At 44.9% G+C, this 15,000-nt stretch overlaps 1 protein-coding gene across 1 annotated transcript in view; it reads right to left on the reverse strand.

Annotated features, from left to right (window-relative positions):
- The window catches only part of LOC117752416 (glutamate receptor ionotropic, delta-1-like), a 282,229-nt gene that overhangs the window by 207,357 nt on the left and 59,872 nt on the right, over positions 1 to 15,000 (reverse strand).

A 15,000-nucleotide genomic window follows, 5' to 3' on the forward strand; every position in this document is an offset into this window, starting at 1 on the left:
GAACCTGTGATGGAGGAATGAACCTGTGATGGAGGAATGAACCTGTGATGGAGGAATGAACCTGTGATGGAGGAATGAACCTGTGATGGAGGAATGAACCTGTGGTGGAGGAATGAACCTGTGATGGAGGAATGAACCTGTGATGGAGGAATGAAAAATGAAAAGAGATTGTAAAAGAGACAGATTTGTTTTCTTCCATCGAGTCATAATTAAACCTCATGAACGCACAAAAGAAAAGAAGAAACATTTTAATTGAACCTCATCGAGTTGTTTTTGTTCTGAGCCAGAAAAGGTTCAGAGGCAGAACGTGTGAATCAGGAGCAGCCTCCGCGCTCGTCTCCGTCTTCCTGTGTGTTGCCGTGCGGTTGCAGCGTCTTGCGTTAGAAAAGCCACACGAGCAGAAACAATGGAGACGGAGGAGGATCTGGTGTCTTTGAGGATGAAGGGCTCGTCTCAAACCGCCGTGGTTTCTGTGCTGTTGCTCATTTAGTCGCTGCCTCTCAGGGTTTTACGGTCAAACAACTCACATTTACTGCTGATTGTTATTTTCCACTTCTCCGTCTCACGGTCGCGTCCCACTGAAGAATCCCAGATCTTTGCTTTTCCAATGTTTTTTATCCTTCAGTTCTTTTTCCTCCTCGTCCTAATTATATCCTCGCCTTTCTCTTTCCAGTTCATAAACACACTTTCAGGAATCCTCACATTTCAGGTTTATTAGGTTTTTAGGCTTTGTGCTTATTCAAGCTGTTTTATGGAACTCTGGAGAATATCTGTAAAATAGTGTGTGGACATGTGAGGCAGCAGCAGGAGACGGTCCGGGTCAGACTCGTCTTTCAGAAATCATCATTTCAAGGTTTCTTAGAGTCGATTCATTTCTTTTGCAAACATTGTTCTGATGTGATTTACTCGTCCTCCGTGTGCTGATCACATGATTGGTCTTTTCTGCTCTGTCTCTTGTGTCTGTGTTTGATTTTGGACACGTGTCTCTGCTCAGACGCTCGTGTCCATGTTCCCCGTGTCGCTCGTGTGCAGAGACTGAAGTGTCTCCTGCTGCTGATGGAGGAGCTGCCGTCGGAGAAGGTGAAGGAGAGTCAAGGGTGGAGCGGAGCTGTGAAGTCACGTGCACCTGCAGGATTTCACCTCAGCCAATGACACGACACTTTGCAGCAGCGCCTTCAGAGCTGGAGAGGATGTTTCTAAATGATTGTGGAGGTTCAGTGCCTTGCCCAAAGGCTTTTAGTCAGTTAACACAAAACGAGGGGAGATAAAGAAATTCACACCAACATCCTCCAACACATTGAAGCTGCTGGATTTCTCTCCTGGCTCCAACCACGAGGTTCAGAGTCCACTGACCCAATCACAGGACAGGTCACATTAGACCCCGCCTCCTTCAGTGAGAGCAGCAGCAGAGACGCCACCGGGTCGATGACATCATGACGTCATGATGTCATCGACTCTTGCTTTACTCTAAGTATATTTAGAGTGAATGTAGTAATTTGACTTTAACTTCCTGCACCAGCTTCCCTTTAACAAGCTGCTCCCAAACACGATGAGTAAAATGTGCACACGAGAAATAATGCAGCAGCATTTATCTCAGGGGGTTGGTGGCGACCGAAGTGGATTCATTTCTTTACATAAGATCTATAATGTGATTATAATTTCACTCTGTGGCACAAGTTCCTAAATGTCAGCAGTAAAAACCTGATGAGTCACGATCTGGTTTCTCGGTTTCCGCTCTTCTGCCTGATTTGGGTTCGAAATGAACCTTGTTGCTATAGAGCCGAAACAATTAGAACTTCAATCCCCAACAATTGAGATGAATGAATAATTAATGATTTGATAATTGAATCATTAAACAAAACGTCTGGTCTCTGCCTCTCAACTGAGTTCCTGTGTTTCTGTCTCTTCCATGAAACCAGACTGAATATCATTGGCTTCCGGAGGTCGGTTGAAAATAACAAATCCTTTGAGGACGTGACAGTGAGAGTTTTTATGGACTCATCAGTTTATGGAGAATTTTTCTGGAATCAAACACAAATCTCCGGTGACTGACTCCTGCACGTCATAAAACCTTAAAACTACAAATACTCAGTGACATGATTCTGCAGTGAAAACAGGGAAAAAACAAAATGACTCCGAGTTAAATCAGAAACCGAAGCTTTGAAGAAACGAACCCATCACGTTCCCTCCCTGAGTTTCACGTCAGTAATTAGTCTGTGATGACTTGAACTGTTTCTCTGAGAGCTTGACGCAGCCTGTAAATCGACCCGCTGAAAACATTTCATTATTCAGTCACTGAAATGCAGCAACTCAGACGTTAATCACAAACCTGAGCTGCTGCTCTTCACAGTTTCATGTGATTTACTGACAGAGAAATGAAGCAGCACGACTCTTCTACGGCGTTCAGCTTTGAAACCACGTCACACACACGAGCTCTGCTGCACAGAAACACACGGCCTGACTCTGGAGTCCTCCGTCGCCACGACGATAAACGCTCAAAACACTTTTCAAATCAGCAAAGAGACGTAGACGGAAATTACTTTGCTTTCTACTTGGTAAACAACTTAAAGTACAATTATAAAGTTTTACACTGACATTTTTTAATATTGGCTTTTTAAGTTGAAGTCAATGTGAACGATGGTAAATAATAAAACCTTTGTTGTTGTGACGTCAGTGTTTCCATTAACTATCTGGACTGTGGCTCTGTTTCCCTGATCAACACTGGTCCATTACACCAGTAACTACCCTCCTTCAGCTCCTGGGAGGAAACTACACCTGAAGGGCAGTGAGCTGCAGGGCAGACGGACGTTTGGCCCCTGAGAGGTTTGGGCCCCTGCAGCCATTTCACTGAGCCACAAAGAAAAACACAAAAGGAGAGTTTGAACTAAACAACATTTCCAGCAGGAAGAGAGAGAGAGAGACCAATGCACAGATCAATGAATCAATACCCAGAGAGAGAGAGGGAGAGAGAGTCAGTGGAATAAGAAAGTAGAGAACACACACAGATGAAGATTAAGAAGCACGTTGATGCTCTGGAGAACAGCAGCAGCTGTTTGTCCATAAGCAGCTGAGATCTGACATCTCTGAGTGCATCATATCCAAATTGTTTTCAAGCTGCATCTGCACGGGGAGAGAAAATCTGATTTCAAAGCCTCTGAGGCGAATCGCAGACTCTTATCGTCTCTGACTAAACAGGACAAATGTCTTTCCCTGGGGTTTATGGCTGCTTGCACTGACACAAGCAGACGCACCAGAAAATGTGATTTCACTGTTTGTACAGAGAGAATCTACCAATCAGTCGTCTCCCTGTTACTGTGCAGGGTTCTGATTGGTTTAAAGCTGCAGATATACTGGTCACCTGGGATGTGCATGAAATAGATAATGTTCAATATATATATATATATGAGTGGTATATAAATGTACCAGTCGCCTCAACTGTAGATTCCATCAAATTGAATAGTTTCTGTCCAACACGTCTGGTCAACAAGATGAATCTGGATAAAGATCCATCAGCTGCTGTTTGAGACCCAGACAGTTTGAGGAGTCGTGTCACATCTGAAACTTTCCCAACACAACGAGGGGAAAAGTTTCTAATGTTCTCGAAAAATCTTTTTCTCAACCAAGTAACAGATGTTAGAAAAGATGCAGCAGCTTCCTCCTGATGTCATAGTTTCATTAAAGGACCTTTAACTGATAAAAGACAAAGATTCTGCTAATGACTGTGATGACGATGTTCTAACAGATAAAAGTGACTTCAGTCTCACATTCTGCACAAATACAGTTACACCTTCTGTAGGAAAGAGAGAAACAAGAGAGGGATACAGGTCCGTCTGTGCTGATAACACACACACACACACACACACACACACACACACACACACACACACACACACACACACACACACACACACACACACACACACACACACACACACACACACACGAAAAGTTGTTTTCATTTTTGTGATTAAGTATTTCCTGGCTATTTGCCTTGTTACCAGATTATCCAGAAACACTGATACGGAAAATTACCTTATCTGAGTGTGTGTGTGTGTGTGTGTGTGTGTGTGTGTGTGTGTGTGTGTGTGTGTGTGTGTGTGTGTGTGTGTGTGTGTGTGTGTGTGTGTGTGTGTGTGTGTGTGTTTTACTGTGTGCACGTGTGTGTTGCTCAGGGAATGAAAGACATTTTTGCTTTTCCAATCTGAGGCCGTCCACAAGTACAAAAACAAATTGTTCTGTCAACTCACTGGAACAGTACACACACACACACACACACACACACACACACACACACACACACACACACACACACACACTCACACACACACACACACACACATGCATACAGCACTCTCTCTCACACACACAGACACCATCAATAGCCCCCCCACCCCCACCCCCCCACTAGATAATTGGATTTGAAATTACAAAAAAACTACAAATTGATTATCAAGGCCATTAGCCGACATGCTGCGATCTGATTGGCTGCCTGCGAGATGAAGCAGAAATCTGCATGTGAGCGACCGAGTTCACAAAGTTCAGATAATAGAGAAGGTGCGTCCAACACGTGTGTGTGTGTGTGTGTGTGTGTGTGTGTGTGTGTGTGTGTGTGTGTGTGTGTGTGTGTGTGTGTGTGTGTGTGTGTGTGTGTGTGTGTGTGTGTGTGTGTTCACTGTAACGTTGTACAGATCAACACGTTATTACAGAAAAAGCGAACAGAAAGAAAAAACTAATCATTTCAGAGAGTTTGTAATAATTAAAAATGTTACAGATTCCTGTTTTGATAATCAAACCATGAACACGTCAGATTGTTTAACTTGATGCAGAAGAAGTGACTCGTCCCCTGAACCCGACTTGACAGAGGATTCTCTAGAAACCTCCTGGTTGGTGGAAGTGAACTGGGCTGCGTCCTCTGATGGACAGGGGGGGGGGGGGGGCAGGTTACCCATCAGCCATCTGTCAGAAGACGAGCTGATGCCAGGATTCACTAGACACCTTTTTCTCCTGGTCTATAAATCATCACTTTATTTGACTTCTGGAACGATAACGTCTCGGCCGCGGTTCGTCGCCGTCTGGCAGGAAGTCGCCGACCTGCTTCATTCTCACTTCTCCTGATATTCATCTCACGTTTCTTCTCAGGAAAAACAAACCTTTTAAAACAGAACTTTCCTCGTAGCCTGAAGCTCATTATTTCATCTGCCGCTGATTCTCTCCGAGTCTAATTTACTTTGCAGGAAGTCAGGAAAGTTCTGCGGAAACAATAACCCAGCCGTTAACTTTTGATATTGATTTGTTCTCTCAAATAATTTAGAGATCCATTTTAATCTGCTTGTTACCAGCCTTGGGGAAATAAATTATAGAGCAGTTCACAGCAACTTCATAAATTCACAGCCGAGTTCTCGCTGCATTTATTTACTGACGAGACAAAAACAAAAATAATCATTTAGTCTTATTTTCCATGCAGAGCATAATTAAGTTTTCAGCCACAGACTCAAACAAACAACTGATTCTGAAACTCAACGTGCTCGAGCATCGACCTCGATGCGCCCGCCGCTCTCCTGCGTCGACATCGATCGGAGCTGGACGTCCCACGACGCTTTGTGTCGGGACGTCCAGCTGCTGGGACTGACAGGTCGAAGGTCAGGACGCTGAGACACATCGATCAGCTGCCATCATCTGGTCAGAGTGTGTATGACGTGCAGGTCCAGTGACGCCCTGCCGCCGCCGCCGCTTTGTGCGTTCAGCGTGCGTCTGATCTGTCACTGTGGGTGGAGCTGTCAGGACGAGGGCGTGGCCAATGAAACAACCAATGAGAGTTTGCAGCCGTGACACAGATTCACGTTTCCAGCATCAAACCGTGACCACGTCCTCCTCACTCGAGAAAGATCATTAAAGAAACTGAAGCTCGATCGTGGCCTCGGTTCAGGAAGTAAAATATCAGTGAGGAAGAAGAGGGGAAGAAGGACGGAGGAAAGAAAAAAGAAAGGAGAGGAAGAGGAGAAGAGGAGAGGAGGAGGAGAGGAAGAGGAGAAGAGGAGAGGAGGAGGAGAGGAGAGGAAGAGGAAGAGGAGAGGAGGAGGAGAGGAAGAGGAGAGGAGGAGGAAGAGGAGAGGAGGAGGAGGAGGAAGAGGAGAAGAGGAGGAAGAGGAGAGAATGGCAGCAGATGGATGTTAGCAGGATGGATGAAGGCTACAAATCAAGAAGGAAGAAGTGAGGAAACAATAGATTCTCAATGAACAGGTACCCAGGATTTAATGGAGAAAAGAAGACGCATTAAACACACACAGACTCACACAGACACACACACACACACACACACACACACACACACACAGACTCACACAGACACACACACACACACACACACACACACACACACACAGACTCACACACACACACACACACACACACACACACACACACACACACACACACACACACACACACACACACACACACACACACAGACTCACACAGACACACACACACACCTCACAGTGACAATAGGCCTTCAACACAATAAATCCATTATGTTAACTCAGTGCTGTTGACAGTTCAACACGCCCACTGAACAACCTCAGGTTGACACCACACACACACACACACACAGACACACACACACACACACACACACACACACACACACACACACAGACACACACACACACACTCACACACACACACAGACACACACACACACACACACACACACACACACACACACACACTCTGATAAGCTGACAGAGTTAATCATTCAAAAATAATTAAAATCAATAAAGCAGAACAGAATGAATTAAACAATAAAACGAGCAGAGGCTGATAACGAGAATAAAATGATAAGAATAATTATTTACAATAATAAATTAATAAAGGTTTAATGTATAATGTGCGATGTACATGTAGGTAATGGTTTTAAATGTTCTTCACATTTATTTGACAAGATTCTAACATCACAGTTAATCTTCTATTGTTTAAACTAAATTAAGATTATAGATTCATCATGAATCGTCTTTTATCTGCTTTTAATTGCCCATCATGAAAAACTGAAAATTGTTTTACATACAAATACGTTTTGGAACATTTAGTTTTATTTGACACTGTAAGGACCAGTGGTAACGGTGTGACCTGTAGTTCCATCTCTGACCACTAGACCTAGACCCTCATCTTTAAATGTCATTATTCTTTATTTACTTATTTACTTGCTGTCGTGTTTGCTGCTGAAAAACGACAAACGAATATTATGACTAAATTAATTCATAACATGGAAATTATTACAATATGGAAAGTTTGATCATTTGAAATAATATTCACGAACGGGACAGAATGAGGAATATTTACAAGCAAATGGCAGAAATGAATCCAGTCGTTCAGACGGAGACGGACGGAGCTTATCTGCCACAGAGAGGTAGTCGACTAATAAAGAGAAAGAACTGAGGAGCTGCGATAAGAGGAAGAGGAGGAGGAGGAAGAGTGACAGATAAGCGGAGGAGGGCAGCGTGGACGAGAGGCCGAGAACAAAAGACTCGTTTAAGGAGCTCGAGCAGAAAAGCTCGGGGGTCCGACGCCGAGAAGTTCAACAGCAATCAGGTTTCAAGAAGAAGAAAACAAGTGAGTGACGGTGAGATGACGACTCATCGCTTCAGCCTCGGTTCTATTTCTGTCGCTGGAGTTTGAATAAATATTCAGCAGCTTTGTTCTGACGCCAGATATCAGCTGTTTGAAATGGAAAACGACAAAATGAAGAGCGAGAGGCTGAAGGAATATTTGGTTCAGATTAATAACATCATCTTTTCTTTACTATGGAACAAACACATGAGACTAAATGTTTGATTCTGACAGTGGAGACTTTTTCATCTGGACTTCATCGAACTCTCCGGACTCTGAACCAGAGGTTTTACTTTCCCGACTCGTCAGATAAACACAGATATGAGTCCTTCGTGTCATCTGAAGCCCTCGTCAGTCCGGAGGCAGGAGGTCGGACTGGTCTCCAGGATTCAGAGACGGTCTGTGTGTGGACCAGCAGCTGGATCGCAGCTCCGACACCAGACAGACACGAGGACAACACCAGCTGTGACTTCGTCCTCTCGACTCAGACGAGCCGCGACACTGAGATCAACTCAACGATTTTCACCTCTTTTCATCCACTGATGCAACAAATGTAATTTGATTTCTTCAACCTCTCCGACTTCATCTACTTTCCTGCATTTCTATTAAAAGCTTTTGAGAACAGAAATGTTTCATCTCTGTGGAAAAAGCTTTTTCTTTGATTTCCTTTCATGATTTTTCTCCTCTGCAGTTTGAGTTGTCGAACATCAGAGTAAAAGAAAAGCAGCTTAAAAAAAGACGACTTCTCACTGTTTGTTTTTCTGCCTCAAACATCTGGAAACTAGAAAAACTCATATTATCTAAACTCCACGAAGACGGAAACGTAACGTAACTTTCTCAAGGGTTTACGGGCAAATAATGTGTTGTCTGAATAATGAAAAGAAATCCTGCCAATAAGGAGTGAGGAGATTAAAGCTGTGGGAGCACACGGAGGTGTAGGAGTGAGAGCGTTATTAAAGATGAATGGGCGCCGGGCGTTGACTGACAGCGGCGTGCGAGCTCCCAGCAGGCCCAGCGTGAATGTGATTATCCCGGGATAATGCTGCTTCCTCTCAGAGCGGAGCTCGGCCGTCTCAGAGGGGAAGGATTAGATTTAATTAGCCTCTTGCTCCGACTCCGACTCCAACATACATCCTGACAAACGGCTCACACCTCCACACACACACACACACACACACACACACACACACACACACACACACACACACACACACACACAGCAGCGACAAACTGGTCAGTGATGGAGGAGGGGGGGGGGGGAGCAGAGGATGATGGAGGATGTCATTGAGACCTTCTCACCTCTTCTCCGTCTATAGACCCCCCCCCCCCCCAGTTCCTCTCCTCTGTGCGTTGACCTCCGTTATGACACGTTAGCATAGCAGCTTCAACACGCCACACGATACACGGTGCAAAGGTCAAAGGTCAAAGGTCATAATGTTTGTAAAGGACAGAAAGAACCCGACAGGAAATATGAGTTAAATAACGCCCAGTATAGACTGTCATATATTGTTTTAAACGTGTGTTTTATGTTTAAAACCTCAAATCAGGAACTGTCTATTAATCTGTCGTATGATAATCATGTCTCTGGATTAGAGTGTGGATTCCTGTTCTCGTTCAGACTCGAGCTGGAATCTACGATGGACTGGGTCTAAAAGAAAATGTAAATATTAACTTGATTTGAATTGAAATTAATAAACTTGTATATTTGCATAATGTTCGTAAGACGAGATGAGTTGATTCCTGCAGGACCGACGTCGAATTAAATTTCACACCAGGAAAGACGAACATGTTGTTAATGACTGATTTGATTCTCCAAACAATTTCCACAGTGAATAAAAAAGTGATGGAGCCGATTGTTGTCATGTTTCAGAAGATTATTTAATTTGAAATGTTCGTACATACGAGTCATCGTGAGTCAAAGGAAGTCGATGTGATGAACGACGTCTGAAAATCAAAACACAACGAGGAAGTGCTGCTTCCGTCCGTCACAGAGACAAAGTGACAGCTCCATCCAGTCAGCAGGGGGCTATTTATAGACCACACACACACACACACACACACACACACACTCACACACACACACACACACACACACACACACACACACCCTGCAGTAATAATATGATCAAGTGCATTACATCAAATCAGGTTAATGCTCCTCACAAAGACTGAGCTGGGGTCAGTGTGTGTGTGTGTGTGTGTGTGTGTGTGTGTGTGTGTGTGTGTGTGTGTGTGTGTGTGTGTGTGTGTGTGTGTGTGTGTGTGTGTGTGTGTTGTTGTTAGAGTGAAGGCTGTTCAATATGAATCAATCACATTAATGATGTTTGTTTGTTCTTCTCACTGTAAAATAAACTTAATACATTTATCTACATGTTTAAATCCAACTATAGATGTAGGACACAAGGACGAGAGTCAAGTCTGCCTCTGATTGGTTCGGGGAAAAGTCAGGGGGGGGGGGAGTTTCTAGGGTTTGATGGGATCAGAGCTGGAGGAGTAATTTAGCTGTTCATCACACACACACACACACACACACACACACACACACACACACACACACACACACACACACACACACCTCCACACACTCCTCCAGCCTCGTCTTCCCTTTGAAGACAAAACTGATGATGCTTGAATGTTTGATACAGGAGTCAGAGGTGTGTGTCTGTCTGTGTGTGTGTGTGTGTGTGTGTGTGTGTGTGTGTGTGTGTGTGTGTGTGTGTGTGTGTGTGTGTGTGTGTTTGTGTTTGTGTTTGTGTGTGTGTGTGTCTGTCTGTCTGTGTGTGTGTGTGTGTGTGTGTGTGTGTGTGTGTGTGTGTGTGTGTGTTTGTGTGTGTGTGTGTGTGTGTGTGTGTGTGTGTGTGTGTGTGTGTTTGTGTGTGTGTGTGTCTGTCTGTCTGTGTGTGTGTGTGTGTGTGTGTGTGTGTGTGTGTGTGTGTGTGTGTGTGTGTGTGTGTGTGTGTGTGTACTCAACCACACACAGAGCTTGAGCAGAGGTATATTTTTTGACTTAAGGTATAAAAACCGACTTCGTTGTGATTCAGTTTGATTTTTTGCCAAACAGACATAAAACTGTGACAGTCACTCCTCATATTTATTAATTATTAATATCTGTTCCTCAGTCAACACACCAGTCAGTCTGACTGAACTAGCAGAGGGACGTGAGGGGTCGTGTCCTTCTCTTCAGAGACGGGGGGGGTATTCCTCACACGTTCTCGGCTGTGACGGCGTAATGATGTAAAAACAGTGAAGCACACGACGTCTCCTGAAGACAATCACACATCAGGAGTGTTTGTGACGACCGGGACGCAGCTGCAGCTCATTCTGACTGCGAGCAGAGACGATTTGTCTCTACTGATCGGGACAGGTGTCTTTTCAGGAGCCTGAGTTATGCGTGCGTCTCCTGACAGAATAGAGACAATCAGCAGTTAAAAAAACCAGCGACAGCTTCATGGAGAAGAACATCTGCAGCTGCAGGTCGTGACCGGCGTCGCTCTGCAGCCTGAAACCCATTCGTCCAGTTTGGGAGACAAAGGACACAGAGGAAGAATCACGCTGATTAAATATTGTCTCACGATTGAAGCTGTTTCTACAGTTTGTTCTCAGGAGTAAGTGTAAAACATAATTAAGAAAACAAGTGTCCCTGTGTGCAGCACTGATTGCTTCCTTGTGAATTTAAATGAAACAAATAATGTAGTAAAGGTTTTATTTATTTTTTAAATTCAGCTTTTCGGCCTTCAGGAAAATCTCGTTTCTGATCAGTCTGACTGAAAGAAAGTGAAAAGACGTGAAGATGGTGGAGGATAAAGAAGGAGCTGAAATGGAGAGAAGCAGGAGGACGAGATGAAAAGAGCAGTGAAGCTCCACGTCTCCTCCTCGTCGGCTTATCGACAGACGACCAGCCGGCCGTTCCTCGACAGGCCGAGTTCAGACGCTGAGAAATCACGACTCCCCTGACACTCGTGTGCGAGAGGAGATCTTATCAGACGAGGGACAATCTGTCCTCCACGTGAACTCGTCCTCCTCCGCTGCCCCACATAACAATCAGTCAAACAGAAAGTTAAAATCCTTCAGGATGCTTCAGATCCTCCGTCAGAGGAACTTCGATAAAGTCTGTGATTCTGAATAATTTCAAACTGTGAGAATGACCTTATGCGTCTTCATCTTCGATCTGGGATCGGCTGGTTGTGTATTTTTGTGTTCCTTCTTTTCAGCAGACCTGAACCAATGTGTTACACTGGCAGACATGACATTTGTGTTGTTCTGCAGCGAGTGCACTCAGAGTGACTTACAAGAGGAGCGGCAGTAATAAAACAAAGGTCACAGCTCACTCACTAAACTACGGCTTCCACAGGACGATCAAAATCTCATTTTACAAAGAACTTTTATTTAGATATTCAGACACTGAGGAGTCGGTGAGGCTTGAACCCGTTAGTGTAATTGTGCCCGTGTCCATGCAGAGAATATATTACCAGGGAGGAGGATTCAAAATGGAGATTTTAGACAATAACTATGGAAGAGTAGATTTCATCAGCTGCTTTATAGCAGAACATCAAGTGAACAGGGAGCGTTCGCTTTATGCATCTGAATCTATTGGTGCTGATGGAATGAAATTAATTAAAAGATAACGCTGATGAGTTGTGAAAATTAAAACAGGAACAATGTGTCGTCATTATTTATGATTAACGTCAGTCAGAGGTTCAACAGAGATTTAGTTTTCCACTGAATTTCATTGTTGTTCCTCATCCAGAATCTGATTAGTAACAGAAACAGTGTCGTGGCCGTGACACCTGATTAAAGACGTTGAAAATACATTTAAATGGTGTTAAAAGATGAGGAGACATGTGACCTGTGACGTGGGAAAGTTCTCGCTCTCCATGTGACTCTTACTGAAGCTGTGGATAAAGCACAGGATCACCTGGATTTCGTTTTAATTCCAGCTCCACTCCAGGAAACATGTGTAATTTTCCTGCGGTGCCTGAGTTCACCTGCTCAACTCAGAGATACGAGTGAATACACAGACGACTAAAGCAGCATTCAACACTGACAACAGTAGAACTAACGGCAGCGCTCTTCCTGGAGGAGCGACACACCTCCCCGCTTATTAAATCCTCAGAAATCCAAAGATAAACATGCAGCTTCCAGTAATGATGATCTCTCAGAGCGAGCTGCAGCTCAGCGGCTACGACGCTGCAGCTCGACGCGCTCACAAGCTTTTGTTGAGCAGATTAAGAAAGTTTATCATTATGCAAACCAGAGCTGTGGAGGAACACAAAGGACTGAACCTCTCCTCTCGGGGATTCTCTAACCACAGACGTGTCAGACTAACGGGTCGGACCAGGCTAGAGACGAGTTGATGCTCGGCCTCGTCTTCCTCTTCCTCTTCCTCTTCCTCTTCCTCTTCCTCTTCCTCCGAGGCGTGAAACCACTGAGCTCCAGGTTCTGTGTTTCAGTCGGATTCCTGCGCAGCCACAACACGCGTCCCCGGAGAGAACTTAGAGCATCTCACAGCATCTTGACCTCAGCTCGCCTCAGCTTCAGTGTCTCCCTGAACAGCTCTCCAGCATTCAGCTGACAGAGAGAGCATGACGGAGAGGGGGGGGGGGGGAGAGAGAGAGAGAGAGAGAGAGAGAGAGAGAGAGAGAGAGAGAGACAGAGAGAGACAGAGAGAGAGTCTGGAGTCTGACCCGACCTCAGGGTGTTCTCCTGGAGGACGACCTCGGAGGAGCAGCGGTGGACGGAGGCTTCTCAGCTTCAGCTCCTCAGCTGCTCGTCTTCTTCTGGTTCAAGCTCTGATCAACACGTTTCATTATGTCTGAGCACAAAGCTCTTCACAGAACAGTTTCACCATCCACACACACTCAGTACATCTGTGTGCGGCACTTTCACTCAATCACACGCCGCCTGCACTGGGATCTGCTAACCGCCACCCTTCTGTTTGGTGGTCCACCCGCTCTACCTCCTGAGCCACAGGGACGTTCAGTATTGCAATATCTTTGTAAAAGGAACGTGGTCATAATAAATCGATAGAAAATGAAGTATTCGATTCCTTCAGGCTGAATACGCAGCAAACACAACAATTAAAAGAAAATATAAGAATATTTCCCACAGCCCAAACAGAAACTGGTCCAGATTCTGCCTGTTAGTTGTTTTCAAAAGTAACTGTGGATCTTCACTATCGCCCACAAGACACGTTCACTGACTTCGTCACAACCACAAAGTTGACAAATGTCCTCGGAGCTCATCGCCGGTGTTCTCCAGCTCCACTGGGACTAAACACCAGAAGAAGAAAGTGCAATCTCTCACCTGCAGCAGAGCAGATGTGAGCATGCATCGTAATTTCCCTCTGCACAAATCTGCACATACAGATACACAACAGAGCTGGAGAACAAATACCAGTGTGCAGAGCCAGAGGCAGACACACACACGGACACACACACACACACGGACACACACACTCACACACACACACAGCCATAATATCCAGTTCCATCAGGCTGCAGCAGGAATCGACAATGACTTCTATCAAACAACCCTCGAGAGTCAAATAAAAGCTGCTCCTCTTCCTCCACACTGAGTGTGTGTGTGTGTGTGTGTGTGTGTGTGTGTGTGTGTGTGTGTGTGTGTTTGTGTGTTTGTGTGTGTGTGTGGGCAGCTGTGTCCTGACAGAAAGTAAACCTTCATGATCCGATGGCCTGAGACGTTGCTGTTGCTGCTGCTCATAAATCGTCTCCTCAGGAGGACAGACAAGGAGAGGACCGACTGTGTGTGTGTGTGTGTGTGTGTGTGTGTGTGTGTGTGTGTGTGTGTGTGTGTGTGTGTGTGTGTGTGTGTGTGTGTGTGTGTGTGTGTGTGTGTGTGTGTGTGTGTGTGTGTGTGTGTGTGTCAGTATAAACTAATGCCAGATCATGACGTAACTGTGAAATGTTTTCCTGTTGTAAATGAACTCTCCTCTAAACGTGGTAACTTCTGGTTCCAACAAACCAAGATGTCAAAGTTCTTCTTCCAACAGCAGCTCCCAAACCAACATGACGTCCCTGAGGCTTCAAACATCTACACTGACTCTCACATCCATCACATGGTGCTTTACAAGAACAACAAGTGCAGTGTTTAACTGCCTCTGGTGACAAACACGGTTTTATAAAGTTATGACGAGATCAAACTAACTGCAGGTTTTATTGTTGAAATAAGCAGCAGGTCAGAAGGAGAACTCCATCAAAGTTTATGCCTGGTCCTTTCACACCGAGCGGTTTCACTGACCCTCCACTCTGCCACAACATCTGTGTTTTGTCTCTAGCAGCGTATTTATGGACGGTAAGTAGCCATCATCTCGCTCCATTACCCACAACACAGTCTTTATCCTGCCCAGGTGCCCTGGGTTTGAACCAGTGACGCAGT

The sequence above is a fragment of the Hippoglossus hippoglossus genome, chromosome 19, assembly GCF_009819705.1.
Source record: "Hippoglossus hippoglossus isolate fHipHip1 chromosome 19, fHipHip1.pri, whole genome shotgun sequence".
NCBI lineage: Eukaryota > Metazoa > Chordata > Actinopteri > Pleuronectiformes > Pleuronectidae > Hippoglossus > Hippoglossus hippoglossus.